The following is a 12,833-nucleotide window of genomic DNA, read 5'->3' as shown; positions in this document are numbered from 1 at the left end:
TTTTTCATTTTGATTCAGCTATCTGCTGTGCAAAAAAGGTTGAAGACTTTTGCAGCTAAAAAGTCATTAAAGTTGTCAGCCCAGGATCATAGATGCAAGCATTTACAAAAAGATATTGATATTTCAAACTTCCAATTCACTGTTCCTTATATTTGAGAGCTGGATTATTATGAGAAAGAGAAGGAGTCTCTGGTGCATGACAGTACCTTTCAGTTCACCAGGAAGACATCAAGATTCTCCCCAACTGAACCTGTCCCCACCCCGGGGTGCCGCACCCTGGGCGTCCACCCCAGAGAGGGACAGGAAGCCGAGGTTCAGAGACCCACAGGCAGCGTCCACACCATCCTGGCCAGGGGGCTCCAGGCTGCAGTCTCCATGCCCTTCTGCAGGTGAGGGGTCCAGCCCCTTGTCCCCCACTGTGGGCTCCTGCTCAGCCACAATCAGGACAAACCGTTGTCTCAGAAGGTCGGGTGACCTCAGGGGGCATGAGGATGACCAGGCAGTGGGCAGTTCCTAAGCAGTAGCCATGGAGGTGGACGAGAGCCCAGTGGTCACAGGTGGTGCAGGGGGAGGGTGGCCGAGGCAGAGGGCAGCAGGAGGCCCCTGGGTGCTCGCTCAGGGCTGAAGCACATCAGGAGTGTGCGTGATGCTGGTGGCGGCAGCCAGTAGTGGCCTTACGGATGGCCGTTTCCTGTCATGATATTGCACCACAGTTACTCAGGAGGGTGCCTTTGGGGACAGGGGTGCAGGGTGCCTGGTAGCTCTCTGGGTCCCTTTTTGAGGCTGCACGTGTTGGGGTTTTTTTGCTTCTGAACCCAAAGAACTGACGAAAGCAGTTAGAGGAGGGGACTTCACCGGGGCTCGCGGCTTCAGAGGTCCCCGCCCTGGGGCCCAGGTGAGAAGAGCACCGTGGAGGAGTGTGGAGCAGGGAAGCAGCTCCAGACGTGGTCAGGAGGTAGAGGGACAGTCTTCTCAACCAGGACAAGATGGACACCCACAGGCACACCCACAGTCAGCACCTAGTCAATCGCCATCAGGGGCCGACGCGCTGCCCGGGGTTAGGGCTCTCCCACGCCAGCGTCCACCCTGAGCTCTCCTGCGCTGACTCACATGAGCCTCTGGGGCAGCCCCATCTGCACCTGGCAGCGTGGGAATGGGACGGAAAGTAGGCAGAGTCACTCTCAGCAGCAAGAGACGTGCAAGTCGTATCTCCGGGTTCCAGGCCGTGGGGATCGAACTCACCTCCTGAGGTTGCCGCAGCAAATCCACACCAACCGGGGGCTCTCTCTCAGGTTGGAGGCTAGCGGCTGGAAATCCAGCAAAACGGCAGCTCTGGGGTGGACTGGCGCCCACAGCTGGTGCTGAAGGCGTGGTCTCTGGCGCAGCAGAGCAGAGGTGGGCCCTTGGGCAGGACCCGGGTCAGGAGGGCTCTGACCCCAGGGCTCCAGCCTATGGGGACGCAGCCAGAGTGCTGTGGAGGCCTGCTCCCTGGCCAGCCTGTGTCCCTGTGGACTTTGCAGGAAGACCTCGGAAGTGCCCCAGGCCTCACTACCAAGCCCACAGCCGCAGGCGGAAGAGGAGGATTGCAGGTGGGGGTCAGGCGATGCTCCCCCAAGGACCCCACCTCACAGTGTCCCACCTGCATGTGCTGCAGAGTCCCAAGGCTTGAACTTGCTCTTGTGGAAGCCAAAGCCCCAGTGAGGGCAGTGACCACCGGGGACAGCTCAGCTTCAGTTACTCCAGAAGCTCATTACAACATGTGGGGGCTACTGTGCGGTGTCCTGCAGGCAAACAAGAGGCTGAGACACCAGAGTGGAGCGGGGTCTTCCTGTGTCAGGAGAGACATGGACATAGGGGACCCCGAGACCTACAGAGCACTGCCACAGTGCCCAGGGATCATGCTGCCCCAGGACCACGCTGCCCAGGGACCACGCTGCCCAGGGGACCTGGCGGGGTCTCCCCTTTGCAGCTGACCACCTTTACCCACCAAGCCAAGGCCTGGGACTTCCCCTTCCAGCACGATGCCTGGCCAACCGTCCTCTGAACAGCGTGGCCTCTCACACGCCCCGTCCTTCCTCTCTGGAACACATGCCGCTATGCAGTGCACGCGATGGGCTCAGGCGCCACCCCCCTGCTGCCAGCTTCCAACCCTCCCTCACCTGGTCTGTGCCCCCCGGGCGAGTTACGCACCTGAGCCTCAGTTTCCTCCCTGCCCCGTGGGCACAGCACCCTGCCCCCTCAGGGTGTTTGGATGAGGGCCTGGCACCAGAGCGTGTCTGGGTGGACATCCGCAGGGCCGCTGCCACTGCTGCTGCCCAAGGCGCCACGTGCTCTCTTGGGCCTTCCGGTGGCCCCTCATTTGTCTCAAGCCCACCCTACAACTCCCCTCTTCAAGGGAGAATACGCAGCACTCACAGCACAAAGAGCCAGGTCAGCAGAGCACGCAGCCGCCCGTGGCTGTGCTGCACAGGGCTCTGAGGGTCCCAGGACGCTGGTACTGTCCCAGCCCTGCCCACGGGGCACTGCAACCAGCACCCAGGCCCGAGACCTGCAGAGATGTCAGGTGTGCCACCCTGCTTTCCGCAGAGGTGAGCGGGTCCTGCTGCCCCCACATTTCCTCCTCTGTAGAAACCTCTGCTCCCTGAGAGGCGAGGTGGGCAGCAGAGTCTCGCACACCCGTGTGTGGACAGCCGGGTCACTCTGCTCAGAGAGCACGTCTCCCCGTGCTCCCTGCAGCCCTCCACCTGCCCCACTGCTGCCCGCCAGGGGCCACCACCAAGGCTCCCCACGGCAGAGCTGGCCTCGGTCCTGCAGCGACAGCCCTCAGGAGCTGCTGTCCACGGCTGTGGGGAGGCAGGACGAGCAGGGACACCGGCTCCCCAGCCCGAGCAGCACCCCACTCAGCACCCCACTCAGCAGGCTTGGTGAGCACTTGTTGAATGAGCGAAGGACGGCGGGGGGAGGGGTCTTCCCACAGAGCCAGCTCTCACTGTTGGCCGAGGTGCTCCCGGGCACTGCAGGCAGAGGGACAGCGTGGGCAGACCCAGGAGTGCTGGGCGCTCCGTGTGCAAGGCTCAGAGTGCCCTGGAGGGGGATGAGCAAGCACAAGGGGGCAGGTCTGTCAACAGAGCGAGGGGCAGCGGCCTGCACCAGGCCGCCCTAGGGCACCCAGCAGGTGGCAGGGTGGGAGGGATCTCTGCAGGCTGCAGGGGCCAGTCAGGTCCTTCTGGGGCGAGGAGCCCCTGAAGTGAAGAGGGTCCTGCCTAAGGGGAGGTGTGAAGGTGCAGGGGAGGGGTAGGAAGGGCTCTGGCGGCCAGTCGGGGTGGCGTCTGCAGACAGTGGTCACTCTGGGCAGTGCAGAGAAGCCGTCTCATCTGCAGGACCTTGGGGTCTTTTATGACACAGCATTTTATGGCTGCGTCTGGGCAGATGGGCTTGCAGGCTCATACTCTGAAGTCACTTCCCCACCGTCCCCCTCTGAGGGGGACATCAAACCAGCAATGGTGGGAACTTGTGCGCGGCTGTGTGCCTGCCACGTCCACAGCGAGGCTGCTCTCTGGACGAAACCCGATGCTCTTCCTGCAGCCTGGCTGCGTCTCACCCAGGAGGCTGAGGACAGTCCTGGCATGACTGAGGGCACGTGGACAGCGTAGTGGGTGGCCTCCAAACAGCTTCCTCGTGCCTCCCGGGCCGGGCTCGCCTTGCACTGGAACCACTGCCCAGGTGACTGACCGTCCTGGAAGAAGGGGCTGCATGGGGAGAAAGAGCCCTGGCTGATCCCCTCTGCCACCCAAAGCGTGGGGCCCACTGGGGGCTCCCCTTGGGCAGCGGCAGAGAGCAGGGCAGATGCGCACCTTGCGCCCCAAGACAAGGTCGGGCACCTCTGGAGAGATCCAGGGAGGGCTCCGCCTGGAGAAGGGGGCTCGGCAGGGAGCTGAAGGACGTGGACTTCCGCCAGATTCCGGTGGAGGACAAGGAGGGGGTCCAGTACACAGGTGTGGGTGGAGGCCGGAGGGCCAAGGCAGGCTCCCAGCAGCTGTGGCTGCTCAGGCTGGAGGTCAGACAGCGGGGGCCAGAGCACCCGAGCGCACCAGGCACCCCGGCCGTCCCACTCCCAGGCTTGGCCAGAGAGGGCTGGGCGCCACCTCTGCTGAGAGCCACCTGGGTCTCCCCAGGACCACCTCGGGACACGCTCCGCTGCGCCCCTAACGCCATAGTACGCAGAAGCAGTGACCTAACCTGCTGCTGCCTGGTTACCAGTGCAGCTCTGGGCCCGACTCCCTGTAGAGATGAGAAAGCCTGGTTACAGAGCGCGGTAGATCATTCCAGAAGTGCCGAGGAGACAGACACTTCACCGCACCTGATGCAACCTGGTGCTGTGGGGGCCGCTGAGAAAGCCACAGGGAGTGGGGCCCACACCTCCCAATCCAGGAGACCTAAGCAGTGCCAAGGACACGGTGAGCTGCCTAGGTGGCATGCAGAGGCTGCCAGGCTGAGGCATGGCACTCGCAAAGGCACTGGGGCAGCCAGAATGCAGCGCGGCTTCCAGGTGACGAGGCCCTTTCAACCCTTAGAGGAGGAGGCGTCTCCCCTCCACAGACAGAGGCCTCCCGTCAACCGCTCCTGATCCCGAGCTCGCCAGGCCCCCCCGGAAGGAGTTGTGGTCTCCAAGGGAGGGTTCCCAGCCAGGGCTGGCTCCCGTGCCCCTGAGAGAGCCGTGCCCCCCACCCTAGGACTCAGCTGGCACTGAAGCTCACCAGCTCCTCTGCAGAGTGCGAGGAGGCTCCTTCCCTGTCTGCGGCCACTGTCCCCATCTGAGACCAGGTGACCCAGACAAGGGTTTCCAAGCTGCCTCTAGGAGGGCCTCCGGGCTGGGAGAGAGGAGGCTGGGGCCTGGGTGGGGGGTGGTCCAGCCCAGCTCCCCCTTGACCTGCTTCCTGTGCAAAGGCTCTCTCTTTCACACACACACACACACACACACACACACACACACACCCCCATGTTCACATGCACACACACCCATGTTCACATGCGCACACACCCATGTTCACACGTGCACACACACACAAGGGTCTAGTGCTAAAGCAAAGAAGGGGCTGTTGGTAAAGATGGCTGGGTGCCGCTGGTGCTCCCCACGGCCTGTCCTCCGAGGCCACTTCCAGTCAGTGAGCCACGGCACCACGTGGAGGTGAAGGCCAAAGTGGTCTGAGAGGTCAGAGAGATACGCATGATTCAGAGCTGTGTCCTGGGACCTCTGAGGAGGCTGAGCTGTGAGCGTTGTTGGGCTCACGCAGTGTGGGGAGGAGGGGCCTGTGGCCTCTGCTCCTGGCCCAGGTCCAGGGACCAGCATGCTCGGTCATGGGCCAGCAACTCCTGGGCGGGGAGGCGTGTGCGAGGCAGCATCCGGCAATGGAGCAGGGCCGGCTCCTGCCCCCAGCGATGCGCAGCGGCTGTTGCCTGGCAACAGCAGATGTTCCTTGCCAAGATGGAGAGGTGGGACTGAGGGGGCTTGTTTTTTCTGGGTAATCAAACCAGCTTAAAACTCCCAGCGTTGCCTGGTTACCAGTGCAGCTCTGGGCCCCGACACCCCACAGCGGCACCCAGAGGACCTCGGTCTCCGGCTAGCTCAAGGAGTCAGACATAGGCAGGCAGCGTGAGCAGGGGACAGACAAGGGACCTGGACCCAGCTCAGCTCACGGCTGGCACTGCGAGCTGGGGACTGGGCCCTCCTGCAGCTCTGCAGAGCAGCACGGCCACCACCTGCCTCGTCCCAACTCCCAGGTGCAGTAAGGCCCTGAGCAGCCTCCCGGGGCCCGCCCAGCAGGACACACCAGGACGGGGATTCCTGGGTCAGGCCGTGCCCCAGGGCTTGCTCCACTGTCCCCACACCGGGCGTGGCCACCCCATCAGCTCTGCGGTCCCCACTGTGGCCTTCCCTGTGTAGACACACCCATCTTGGCTCTGATTCTCTGACAAACACAGGCCGGCATTTCCTCTCCAGCTAGGGATGTCTTCCTCTCTCTCTGAGTGCACTTATCCAGCCTCGTGCGAGGGTCTCTGCCGTTTGGGGATGTTCTTCCATTATACCTTTGATTCTTGCTTCTGTTCTCTAATAGTGACCACCAGCATTTGTTGACTTTTTCTGACTGTGGGGAGCAATGTGTCGCTCCTCACCTGCTGACAACTTCTCCTCTCTGCAGACAGTGCCCATAAGGCACAGAGAGGTTAACTAAGTCGAGGTCACACAGCATTGAGTGATGAAACCCACACTAAATCCGGCAACACCACTCTTTGTCACTGTGCTGTACTGCCATGTCCCCCGAGCATGGCGAGCTCCGCACCATGGTCACTGCTCATAGTGGGCACCTTCTCTTCCTGCATGTGAACGGTGGATCACCCCATCTTGGTGGTTTTCTGCACACTTGACTGTCCTTTCAACATGATACTCTCCTGGGAGTTGATCTCGAGCCCAGTCTGTGCCCCTGAGGGTCTGCTGTAAGCGTGTGGCTCTTGGCAGGAGCGCTCGCCCACCCACCTGCACCTGGATGAAACCACACTCACAACCGCTGCCCACCGCCCACCCCAGGCTTCCCCTGCCAAGCTTATGGACCCCAGCTGCACGTGCTCTGGGCTGCCGCAGATCGTCCCCACAAACAGGGGCCTTTGGACCCAGGGTCCACTCACAGCCCTGGAGGCCATACGCGGCTGCCTGTCCCCCAGGGTCCTGCCTCCTCCAGCCCTGGGGCTCCAGGACCCCAGTCACTGGACCTAGGGCCCCTCGTCTAGGAGGGACTCCTCTCCAGATCCTTAACCCTGTCTGCAAAGGACCTGCCCCCAGTCAGAGCAGCCTCAGGCCCGGTGGGCTGAGCCCGGGACCCCAGCCCAGCCAGCACCCCCTCCAGCCCCCTCCCGCAGACTGGGGAATGCCCCCCTGGTGCCGGGGTACAGGGGAGGAGGGGGCACCCGCTGCGGGTGACAGCTGAGCCCGATGCCCCTTCACAGGAGTACACACTCAGGTCCCCTGTCGTGTCCAGAGCCTCAGCTTCTCCAGGAGCTGCCTGGCCCAGGCCCCCAGTGCCACCGCCCCCCGTCTCCTGGGTCTCTGCAGGTGAATCTGCTCCTTCTCCGGCACCCCGGGTGCTCTGGGGCTGGAGGAGGCCACTCTCCTGCCTGGGTGTCTTTGAAACACGGGCTTGTGGTCGTGGCGTTTCACCAGCTCTTGTGCTGACTGGCAGGTCCCGCATCACCCTCGGGCAGAAAGGAACAGAGGAGGGAGGGCCTCGCTGGCCCTGGGGAGGCTCTTTGGTTCTGTTCATCTTCTGCTTTCTTGGAAAGAAAACAAAAGGAGCGTTAATGAGTGCCTACTGTATACCAGATTTGGGCTAATGACTGCTGAGCGCACCCCTGAGGAGACGAACCTACCAGCATGAAGCCACTCTCCCCAGGGGCACGGCGTGGACCTGAAGCCCCACAGCAGCACCCAGGCTGAGGAGGCCCAGCCGTGCAGCCAGCTGGGCATCTGGTGGGCACTAGGCGTGGCTCACTGACTGCTGGACCAAGCAGGACTCCTTGGGCTAGGAGCCGGCACTTCCCACAGAACACACTGGCTGAGGGGCTGAGAGGTTCCGCCACCATCAGGGCCTCGAGGGGCAGCGGCCGTGGGAGCCCTGCCTGTGGGCCCAGGCGTGGCCTTGGGGCCGATGCCTTTCCAGGAGCCCGCAGGCCTGTGGGCTGTGGTGGTCGGCCTGCCCTGCTCTGCAGGACTCCCTGCTTCTTCAGAGGGCCGCCTGTGTCTCAGAACACTCCGGAGGCCTTCTGCAGACCCAGAAGCAGGAGTCCAGAGGCCTGCAGAGACGCCCGCCCCCACAGTGCCACAGACCCGGCCTCCACTGAGGGGGGCTGTGGCCTCCTGCACCCCTGCCCGTCTCCAGGGGCTGCTGCCCCTCTGCAGGCCATGCTACCTGTGCAGAAAGGCAGCTTCCGGCCACCTGCGTCCTGCTCCACAGGGTGCACAAGGGCTCAGCGGGGTGGCGCTCCTTCCTGGCCACGGGACTTTGGGCTCCTCTTGGGGGACAGTCCTTGTGCTGCGGGGAACCGCTGTGGCCCGGGTAGCTCTGCCTGGGGGCACGGGTCCTCTTTCTGCAGCCAGGACGGCACCATCTCCCCACCCCCAGACCCTTCATGTGGTCACATCTGCTGGGCTCTCCTTGCCACAGAAGACGGCGTCCTCAGGCCCACTGATGGGGACACCCATGTACCTCAGGGCCACCTGCGGCCACCGTCTCTGCACTGTGCCTGTGTCCTCAGAGTCCCCACGGCCCGTCCTCTGGCTCTGTCTTGGTGAGGTGCTCCCCACACTGGCCACCCTCGCTGGCCCTCAGAGTGAGAGGGACACTGCAGCTGGGAAGCTCTGGGTCCCTGCACTGCGCTCAGCAGCCACCCCACGCCTCCTCCAGCCTGGGCTCGGGGGACACTAGCCCTCAGATGGCTGTCGGCAGAAGTTCCCGTGGAGAGACTGCCTCATGTCACCTGCAAGCTCCTCACTTCTAGAAGTGCCCCAGGGCACACTACCTCCCAAAGGCTCTGATAAGTTCTGCCACCAAGAAACTCACCTGCCCTTGCACACCACCCACGTCGTGTCCACTGGAGGCTCCAGCCTGTCCCTTGGCTGTGCGCTTCACACGGCACAGGCGGAGGGGCGGCTGACACTGTGTCTACCCACAGTCACCCTCCTGTGAGTGGGTGGGGGTCCCACACCCTCCTGTGAGTGGGTGGGGGTCCCACACCCTCCTGTGAGTGGGGGGTCCCCACATCTTCATAATCTGAGGCTGAGCTGCAGGAGACCAGGACTGAGGCCCCAGGAGGCCGCGTGGTCAGTGCTTCTCAGGCTCAGTGGGCAGCAGGTCCAGCTGACAGCGTTTTGGGGTGTCCACTCTGCCCTCTGTCCTCTGAGTTCCAGGAACAGGGAGCAACAGGGGACGCTCCCTACTTCTCACCTGAGGTGGTGACCTTGCTCTCGACACAGCGTGCACACTGAGGTGGGCCCCATGCTCCATGTGAGGTGCCCTCTGACCTAGAAAGGGGACACCCTGCCTCAGGGGACACAAGCCACGACTCTAGGCTGGGCCTAGGGAGCCAGGAGCAGAGGGTGGGCCGGAGCGAGGGTGGGCTCCAGCCAGGGCCATCACAGAGGCGGGCAGCGGTGGGCACCTTCCAAGAGCAGGGACAGCCCGGGGTCCCCAGCCCCCACAGGCAGCCGCAGGACAGTACCACTGCTCCTCAAGCCCTGCCCGCGGGCTCCCAGTGAGCCCAACACACCCTGCAGGGCCCAGTGGGCCTGTCCCTGCCGAGGGCTGAGGGGAGAAAGGCCCAGAGCCAAGTGTCCACCTTAGAGAGGGCGGAGATAGGCGGCGTGTGGGGAGCAGTATGAGGGGACACTGTGATGCCCAGGCGGCGCCCTCCAGAGGACACCCTGCCCGTGTGCTCCGGGCCTCACAGTGGCCTTGCTGGCCATTCTCATCCGCTCACCCTGGAGAGTCCTGGGAAGAACCCAGCCCCCGGCCACAGCCCCCCTCTGCAGAGACCCCTGTGCCCTCACCAAGGTGCCCTGCGCGGGGGCCAACAGCACAGGCCCTGGTGCCAGAGCAGGCCTGTAACACTGCCCACAAGCTGCCCAGGCCCAGGGCAAAGGGACTGCATGTCTGAAGGTGGCCGCAGGGAGGCTGGAGCCCACCCTCAGGGCCACGGGGCTCAGAGGGGCTTGGACAGGCGCCCGGCAGCCCAGCACTGGGTGGAAGAGGGTGCGCAGCTGCACAGGCCCTCCCTCCACCGCACGTCCTCCGGCTCCTTCTGCCAGGTGACCACACGCAGGGCAGGCCATCACCAGGTCCTGCCCTCTCCCTTGGACTCCCTCCCAGCCCTCGGAAATAGGAGAAATCAGCTTTGGCTCCCGTGAATCTCTCCCTGAGAGACAGGGCAGGGACGGGAGAGACGGGGAGAGACGGGGAGAGATGGGGAGAGACGGGCAGGGACGGGCAGGGACGGGGAGAGACGGGCAGGGACGGGAGAGACGGGGAGAGACGGGGAGAGATGGGGAGAGACGGGCAGGGACGGGCAGAGACGGGGAGAGACGGGCAGGGACGGGAGAGACGGGGAGAGACGGGGAGAGATGGGGAGAGACGGGCAGGGACGGGCAGGGACGGGGAGAGACGGGCAGGGACGGGAGAGACGGGGAGAGACGGGGAGAGATGGGGAGAGACGGGCAGGGACGGGCAGAGACGGGGAGAGACGGGCAGGGACGGGAGAGACGGGGAGAGACGGGGAGAGATGGGGAGAGACGGGCAGGGACGGGCAGGGACGGGGAGAGACGGGGAGAGATGGGGAGAGACCGGCAGGGACGGGAGAGACGGGGAGAGACGGGGAGAGATGGGGAGAGACGGGCAGGGACGGGCAGGGAGGGGCAGGGACGGGGAGAGATGGGCAGGGACGGGGAGAGATGGGCAGGGACGGGGAGAGATGGGCAGGGACGGGGAGAGATGGGCAGGGACGGGGAGAGATGGGCAGGGACGGGCAGGGAGGGGCAGGGATGGGGAGAGACGGGGAGAGATGGGGAGAGACGGGCAGAGACAGGAGAGACGGGGAGAGACGGGGAGAGATGGGGAGAGACGGGCAGGGAGGGGCAGGGAGGGGCAGGGAGGGGCAGGGAGGGGGAGAGACGGGGAGAGACAGGCAGGGACAGGTAGAGAAGGGCAGAGAAGGGCAGAGAAGGGCAGTGTGGTACCAGGGCCAAGGAGGCCATGCACTCACAGCCCCACGGGTCACCTTTTAACGGCTAAGGTCACCGAATGCCCCGGGGCAGCTCACAAGCTCAGGGAAGCCAGGGCTGAGGCAGAGGCCCTGGGAGAGCCCCTGGCGGCACCCAGGACCACGGGCGCTGCCTGGTGTGCGGCCCTTCTGACGGAGCTCATGGGCACAGATTTGGAGCCGAGGGGAAGCTCCCAGAGGCAGGGAGCTCAGGATGGTCACTGCTGGGGTCTGCAAGGTCTCCCTGAGGCTCAGGTGTCGGAGCTTCGTCCCCAGCGGGTGGCACAGTGGGCAGGTGGTACGGCCAGGGGTGTGCACACAGGACCCCAGCCCAGTCCTCTGCCTCCCGGCCCCCTGCCATGAGCCGACCCTGTGCTCCACCACCAGCCTCCACAGCAAGGGATGGGGCCATGGCTGGAGCCTCTGAAGCTGGGCCAAAACGAACCTCCTGCTTTTAAGTGGATCTCCACAGCTTCTTGTCACACGAGGGAAAGCTGCCCAGCCCGGGAGTGGCCCGGGTGTCCGCAGCCCTCAGGGTGAGTGGCCTGCTCACACACACCCCCTCTCCAGGCGCCCAGGAACACAGCTGCTCTGACCGCAGCCCCGGGTTGGCTGAGCGGCGCCTGCGCCCCACACGAGCAGATGCCTCAGGGCCACTCTGTGGTGAGCGAGTGGACCCAGGAGGGCAGGGGCTTTTCGAGGAAGGAGTCTGAGGTGGGGACAGGCAGAGGGACGGCAGGCGGGCGAGGCCAGAGGACGCGGTGCGCAGGCTCCAGGCCTCTCCTCCTGGCCAAGCCCCACCTCCACCCCTCACAGGGCACAGGCTGCAGCTGAGCTCGGCCAATGGAAGCCCAGGGCCAGGTGGGTCCAGAGGCTCCTCGAGGTGCTGACCAGCTGGACAGCACCCTTGCCCTCCCATTTCTCCTCCCTCTGGTCCAGAACACAAATCAAGGAAGGAAGCCACTCGGAGAGGAGGAGACGGAAGGCCAGGCCTGCCCATCTCAGGCTGGCCACTCGGGTGAACCTGCAGGCCGCGCCCTGCGAAGGGCTTCTCCTCACCTGCACCCCAGTCCTGAGTGCCCAAGGTGGCAGCCGTGGAACAGAGGGCTAGGTGCGTTCAGAGGGAAGAGGGACCAGAGCCCTGGTGACAAGGGACGGGCAGAAGGCCTGGGGGAGGCCTGGTGAGCAGGGACCTGGGGAGCATGGAGCTGGCTGGGCAGCCTCCAGCCCATGAGCCTCGGAAGAGACCCCAGTTCCCCACAAAGACAAGGCAGCTCGTTGGGGTGGGGCTCAGGGTCTGCTCTCTCCAGCAGCCAAGGTGCAGTCTGGGGTCTCTTGGCCCCTCTGGGCCTGTGTTCTCTCCCCGGAAGTTGAGGGTGCTGAGCAGATGCTCCTTGCCCCTCCAGACTCCAGGCATGAAGGACATCACGACCCTTCACACTGGCTCTCCCTCACACTGACAGACGTCCCCAGAAGCCACCTTGGCTTGAGCTGCACCCTCAGAGTTGACATGAAAGAGACGCCTATGTCCAGGCTTTCCTTGGGTCCTGGTGTCCCCAGAAGAAGCTTCTGTTGTTTCCAGATGGTTCCAGAACCTTCCTGCAGCCTGGTGCCCACAATGGCCTTCCCTGCTGCCCGGTCCACCTTGCTGCCATGGGCCTGGGGTGCGAAGCCCGGCTCCCTGTCCAGACTCAAGGCCGTGTGTCCTGGGGGACCGCAGAGTCACTGTAGGGGAGGAGGCCCTCCGAGCTTGTTCCCACGGTCACCTCCCTCCCAGCTCCCCACTGGCAAGGCCAACCTGTGACAGGCGAGCCAGGCCGCTGGCCCCTCTCACCCTCTCTCCCAGGGGAGCAGGAGCCCCGCCGGCTGCGAGCCTCAGCTTTCACAGATCCACAGACACAGAGGGCCCTCTCCCGGGCTGGCACGTCTCTCCTGACAGTAAGACGGCCCCTGGGCCGGCAGGATCCATCCTCGCCCGCCCAGATGGGTCTTGATTGTTCCCTTAAAAGATGTCAGGTGGACGGAGGCAC

This window comes from Spermophilus citellus, assembly GCF_964194105.1.
Source record: "Spermophilus citellus genome assembly, chromosome: 11".
Classification (NCBI taxonomy): Eukaryota; Metazoa; Chordata; class Mammalia; order Rodentia; family Sciuridae; genus Spermophilus; species Spermophilus citellus.
Note: the sequence above shows the minus strand (reverse complement) of the source record.